Source organism: Scedosporium apiospermum (genome assembly GCF_000732125.1).
Source record: "Scedosporium apiospermum strain IHEM 14462 chromosome Unknown SEQ_SAPIO_0165, whole genome shotgun sequence".
In the NCBI taxonomy this organism is placed as follows: Eukaryota; Fungi; Ascomycota; class Sordariomycetes; order Microascales; family Microascaceae; genus Scedosporium; species Scedosporium apiospermum.
The window spans coordinates 722,480-729,609 of record NW_015971866.1 but is presented as its reverse complement, the minus strand read 5'-3'; positions in this window follow the sequence as shown (position 1 = coordinate 729,609).

The following is a 7,130-nucleotide window of genomic DNA, read 5'->3' as shown; positions in this document are numbered from 1 at the left end:
AAATCTTGAGCAACCCATTTTCATTGTTTTCGAACCTCATGGATCCATTTCTCTATTCTATTAATTTTCATTGCTCCTCTCCGCCGGGTCACACAACCATTTTCCGCTGGCCAATACCAATACCTTACAACCGCGGTGGCTCGGCTCCCGCCGACTTTTCTCTCCATGGATTTTCCCCGGAATAAACCGGATGCGCTCCATCGCATCCGTCTCCAACTGTCCTCCTTTTTCTGGCCAAAGATGTCTACCATGTACATTATTATTAATCCGTCCCGCCTGGATTTCTTTTGGTGTCCGGTTACAAAAAAAATACCCGTGGGCTCGATTTTTTAAGTCCGGATGGTCTTTTTTTTTTTTTCCTTTTGCACGGCGCATTCCCTGGATCGTTGGAGTTGCGTTGTCGTTTCTATTTCCCCCTTGTCTATACCAGTATAGATCGCCTTGCTTTCAAATTATTTTCCGTCGTGTTGCACGGGGCGACCTGTGGCCGTCTGGATTATTACAGCGCCCGAGGATGTTCGGCCTTTGGTCCTCTCGTATTTTGATACCCTTTCCTTTTCCTGGACCGGGCTTTTTAGAACCAAGGATCGAGACGCAGCAAACGGCTAAGAATGGAAGGTGATGTTGAATTACCTGGATGTTTTTCTTTTTGTTTGGAATGGGCCTGGATCTGAAAAAGTCTTTTATAACGCTCCCGCCGGCTTCCTGTTTTATGTTTTGAGCGCGTTTTGCTTTACTGCTTCTTATTTTGTCTCCTTGTTTTCCTGTCATGTTTGCAATAGTCGGATGGATAGTCTCGTTAGACATTGGAATGACATGAGCAGTTGGCTCCTGAGTTTGTTTTTGATTTTGTTATGCCATGATTTTCTAGTTACACAGTGAGAGGGGAAGAGAAGAGAGTTACTATAATTGTTTTCAATGTTTTGCTTCAAAGTCTTGCGTTTACAACCTATTCACTCCTGTTCACTGATTCCCTCATTTCGAAATTTTCATTTCTCACCGCCTGGCATTCTTGATTCCTATTCCGTTGTTCTTGTGGTTGTCCAAAAACAAAAGGAGGCAGATAGAATATGGTAGGCTTGGAAATACCCCTTTGATTTGTTATTTGCCTTTTAGTTAGATAGACTCAAAAGAAGCCCTTGAGGGCGCTTATCACCACAGTCCGGTGAACCATGACAGTGAGATATATGTTCATTCAATCCAATGTTGCAATGAAAAGTACTTTGTATTGCTACCGACCTCCCAAAGATGGATGTCATCATCACTCGGCAGCCTCGTCTGGCCTCTTGACGTGATGTGAAGACGAGACACGTCACAGTGGATGAAGAGGCTGTTGCCTGCAAGGAAAAGATACGGCGAGGCGAATCCGCCGGAATAGATTCGTACGAGAAAGTATTATTTCATGTAGTTCATGACGGGAAAGTGCTGGGGAGAGGATGAACCTAGGGCGGACGAGGCTCTGAATGGAAAAAGAAAAAAAAAAAAGTGAGGCGGGAGGGGGTGCAATGTAGCCGCTATTGGATCTGTGTAACACGATTGACTACTGCAATCCAATCGTGAAGATGGGTATCTATGAATAGAGCAGCATAATGGTGTCGAGAAGAGGGGATGAGATGGCTGGGAGAGCCAGATAAAGTGCTGGGCAGGCTCTCATCATGATGCAAGGCGGACATGGCATCCAGGGTCAACCCATGTCAACCTTGTAAGTTCTGGGGTCTCCCAACCAATCGATCAGGCTCTGGTCCATCAGTGTTTTCCTCACCTTGGCGCGCAGTAATGTCGGTCTGGAACCAATTACTTCGTATGCCCGCTGGACCCTTCCTCTGCGACTGAGACATAGGGTCAATAGGCTTGGAATAGGTTCTCGGGCTTCTGCCGGGCAATGTCTGATACAGATCTACTAGTTTGCTTGTTTAGATGTCTTTCTTTCACAACGGTGTAAAATCAAGGAAACGAGCGATCGGATCAGAGACATCGGTTCACTAGTCCAAGTTGGCGAGTCATTGCAGTAGGTTATCGTTTACATCCACCCCGGAGATTGATACTACTCCGTAGATTGAATACTAGACCACTAGATGTGATCAAATGCGGACACAAGAGCAAGAATTCATGGGGCGTGTGGAATCTAGGACGAGAAAATCAAGGGGGAGGCGAAGAATACACCAGGCAGCGAGATTTTCGCTCCTCCCATGGCAGAGGATCGGGCGAAGGGGGTGTGCGATCTGATCCGATTCGATCAGGGAAAGTCATTAATTTGTTTCGCTTTCAACGTCTCTTTTCTTTTTCTCCCAAACATGAGACGGGAAGAGCCCTCAACCGGCAGTCGACATTCCGTGCAGGAGAAGAGAGAAAAAGAAAAAAATTTTCACCCTTTTCCTTGCTGTGTGCGACTCACAGGTACAAAGTGAAACTTTGCCCTTGCCAAGATGGAAGGCCGTTGTGCATAACAGAGCAAGGGGATGCAGAAGGATAGTTGGGACGAAAAGTCTGGATTTATTGAGGCGGTGCGTTCTGCTCCCCCTGTCGCAACAGAGACTGGTTTAGCCTTGGTCCTGCGAGTCGGATGTCTTCCCGTTTCTCGCTCGGTCACTGCGCGTTTCTCACCGAGCCCCTCCTCCAAAGGGCGTCCTCCTCTTGGACTGGGGCTTGAGCATTTTCACACGCAAGGCGTTCAGAGTCCTCTCTTTGCTGCCTTTGGTCCCACCAGCTGTGTCGTCTCTGCATATACTTCGTGCTGGTATTCTTCAGTCTTCATAGAAACGGAGGAAAGAGAAATCCGCCTTCCCCTTTCGCATCTTCCCCTTCACGCCCCTATTTTCTCCCTTTTCTTTTCTTTTCACAAGAATATCAGTCGATCTTGTGGGCTGTGGCTTGCCAGCCCTATTTGACACGCCCCTCCTGGGAAATAGAGCCATCATTCAATCTGCTGGAGGGAGGCGTGTGTCATTTTATTTCAAGCCGATATAATTTGCTTTTCCCGGGCCGTCAAGTACGAAGTAAGAAAAATTCTCAGTCCCTGTCCCGAAAAAATGGATGTTGTATTTTTTTGTCTTCCTCTTGAAATTCTGGTGGTCTCATTTAAACCCTGTTTTCAAAATCATAAACCGTTCCTTACAACGTGTCGTAGTACGCCACAGGAATTTGATCTATTGATGAATTAATAGGATACAGGTACTAATAGTAATACTGTACTACCGCGATTGTGATATTGATTTTCTTCCCCCCCTTGCTTAAAGGTCGCGGGCCACGACGGTTTGAGGACATCGCATGCGGTTTGCCGTACACGTTCCTCTTCGCTGCCCTTGCTTTGCCCTTGCCTCGTACTCGGTGACATGTCTGTTTGCGTGAAAAGAGAGGAGATCCTACGGCGGGCGGATAGGTGCGCTTCAAATTATCGCAGCGCTCGCTGGGTACCCCCCCTCCGGCAGTGCACAGGCGAGAGATACGAACGAGGTTGCGGGCGTCAAATCGAAGATTGTTTTGTCGCTGTGCAAGGCTACTATTGCTTTTTATTCAATGTCCTTTTTCTCTCCTTCTTTTCGTTACTTTTTGATTCTTCCTCTCGCGCGTCACGGCGCGATATTTTCTCGTCTCTCATCACATCACAAAGGAGTACGAGGTACGTACTTCGTAATGGTGGTGCTCTCGAAGAAGGCCCGTTCGGTGGGAGAGCCATGGATGAGTGTGGTAAAGGGGTGCGATTATCATTTCGTGTTCCTTCCCTTTTGCTTTGAATCTAACCACTAAAAGAGGAAGTTGGAGGTCGCACGGGAGGGATCAATCAATGTTGTACGAAGTACCTTTGTACCTCCGTGCTCTTCTTGCATGCCCGCCGCCCGCACGTACCCCGAACGTGCCAAGGTACCACTACCAAGTACAAGTACCGCTACAATTTCCGATGCGCAATGACTCGCGGAACGGAATCTGGACGAAAAAGATTTTTTTTTTTTTTTCCCCTCTTCCTTCCGGATCCCAGGGAGCGATGGAAGGATCAGAAGTTGTGTTCCGTTCCAGATGTAACCCGCGTTCTTGCTTCCATTCCAATTTCTATGCATATTGGTTCGTAATCGCATCCCACAGCCTAGCAGCGCCCTGCCGAACCTCGTACTCTTCGGCTACACGTCCCTCCAACGTGTGAATAATGCTTCACACTCACATGAACACCGATCCAAGTCCAACAGGTCGTCGAGCATCGTCAACCGCATCACACCGGCGCGTGGAACATTTTCAATACACTCTTGTGATGATGTGACGACGTGACGACGTGAGGACGAGGCGCCGCGTTGGGCAGGATGTGCGAAGAAATCGTCGAAAATAGCTGGTGAGGGTGTGCATGTGCGCTGTGGCAGCGTCTATCGTGCAGTCTGACTGGTGGCTCAAGCATCTCCCAGCGCCTACATCGCCAATCGGCACACGGCACAGCCAAATCCAGCCCCCATCTCAACCATCACCTGCTGCCTGCAGAGTGCAGAAAACGGGGGAGCATAGGGCTATATAACAGCCAAATATGCTTCGATATAGCAGACTCTATTCACACTAAGGGATGCGCACCGCCCTGTATTCCTCGTTTCTCGAAAAGGATGGGGGTGAAACAAGAATGCGCATCGCGAGAATACGAAGCGGGGAAAAAAATAAATAACGAAAAGAGGGCGAAAAAGAAGCAGTGCAAAAAAAAGAAAACCAAACGATTTTCATCGTTTTGACAATGTCGCAGCCCTGTTAGGTACTACCCCGTTGAAACTGAGCCAAACATCCGCAGGGTAAGGCGGATGCCGCAACCTTGAAACGGGGCAGGACGCAAGGATCAGCGTGCATCAATGATGGTGTGTAGCCCTGCCTCTTTCTTTTTGCTTTCCATTCTTCCCATCGACTGGTGGAAAATGCCAATCGCAACTCGGCTCCGCTGCTCCCGCCTTGGAATGACATCCTCTCCCACCAACTCCCATCATCATGTGCATCATGTGGCTTTGAGTCCGGGGTCGCCCTACTTTTAGAACGAGCGCCTACAGGGCAGCGCCGTTGGGAGGTGTGACTCGCAATCTATTCAATGACCGACGCACCCGGATACCACGTTCTGCCTACGATGGGATGACCAACGGTGTGTTTTGCCGATAAGCCTGTCTTCTAGCTTCCTTCTGGTGTGCTTCCGTACCTCCGGGATGGGGGGGGTGTGACCCTGCCGCCACACGGGAGGTGTCTGCCTCCGGGCTGCCTTGCCCCAGCCTCCTTACTGGTCCCGGTGAAGTCGAGTGAAGCCGTTCACGCCGGCTCCAGCGACGGTGTGGGAATCTGTGATTAAGTCCACGTTTTGGCCACAAACCTCCCCAGCCGCCGAGATACCCATCCTTATCCCTGCTACGTGTGCTCGGTAGATTCACCCAGCCAAATTGAAACTTTCGGTCATCCACCTGTGACTCACTAGATGCATGTGACCCAAAGTTTGATAAATTCTCGAATTCTCGGAGGATTGAAGAAATGCGAGGTACCAAACAAGTGATCGCCAAAGTTGGGACGAAGCCCATGGTCCCTAATTCCAAAACACGAGGCCCAGGCACGAATGATCGACCGTGTTGTAATGCTCTACCCCCGAGACCCATTCGTAGGGCCACCAATTCAAGTGCCGCGTGCAGGTCGAGGACTCCACGAGGGAAAAGGGTGACGGCTAAGTTTGGTTGGCTGCCCGGAATTTTTACACGTTTCGCTTTACTTTAAGGGCGTGACTTGTTTCTATGACTTACATCGTCCCCATAGTTTGAGCCGGGTCTCTGGGCCGGGGCGGAGATCAAGGACAATGTGCCTTTCGGTTGCCGAAACATCTCGCACTGTGCCAACGGCGCCGGGGCTCTCGGTGCTTCCGGGCTTGGATTGACGTTCCCCGATGTGGGGAAACCCCGAGAGATGGCTGAGAGCTGCTTTTAGATTACGGAGCGATAAGGAGTAAGCGAACGGCGGTGAAATAACGGCTAGAGACGGCTGAAATGTAGTCTAAAATCTCGAACTCCCCATGAGCCCATGGAGGAGAGACGTAAACGTTAGAACCGCACCACGATTCATAGGCGGTTGTTTACCCGATTATTCAGGCTTTGTTGCCGTCTGCTCATCCGATATTGATTCCTTCGCTGCCTTTGGGATGGTCGCAGCAGGGACAGTACGGACAGCGCACTACATCACAATCACCAGAGCCGATGGACTGATTGAGGACTGCAGGGAAAATGGGGAGTGGGAATGAGGCTCTGTGGTTGCGATCGAAATCTTCGAGCTCGCTAAGATCTCCGGACTGCTGGGTTTGTTTGTCCAATTGATGCCCTTTCTAACCTCTTTTGCGTCCTCCTTGTCCATACACATTGGTATGAACACTACAGCTGCCCAGAAAGTTAGCTGTAAGTTGCTGGTTGAAGTACGGGAAAGCCACCTTCGGTTCTTCTCTCTTCCTCTCTAGTTTCCACCTCCCCATTTGCCCTCTACAACATGAATCATCTCGTAGACATTGGATAGCCATCTCCAGCGCTTGTACAACAGCCTTCATAAAGGCTGATGAATAAAGGCCGAGATATCAGGTGTTTGGGGGGAAGAAGCGGCAACTCCGACGGCATTATGGGCTAAGGTTTGACTTAAAACGTATCACTCGTGTTGTAGGGGGCATTCAGCAGGCTCATATTGATCACTTTCGCTGAGCAGACGCTCCGCATCTTTAAGTCAATGATAGCCGGCCCCCTCGCATTGAGAAACATCCTTGCACTATCGGCATCGGTGGTATTCTCAACTCGCTCATCCTCGTTCGTTACGGCCGGCAATCCTAGTCATCTGCTCTGTCACACTCTATGGTTCTTCGGGCACCATGTTCATCATCGTTTACAAGGCGTGTTGAGATTGGGAAGAATACACACGCAAAGTAAGGCATGTGGTCTTGATGGCGTCGACGGTGAGAGCGTCGAGAATCGAATATCGCTCCCGTGCCGGCTCTTCCGTGTCCTTTCTTCGTAAATTCCTTGGCATCAGCTAGCCCATCAGCTTGCTTTGAAATCAGATGGTGATACATCAAATTATAGGACCGATACTTTGAACCATCCGGCTGAGTTACCGTGACTCATTCGGACTTGTTTCCTTCGGAAAGACTGACCCCTTGGTTT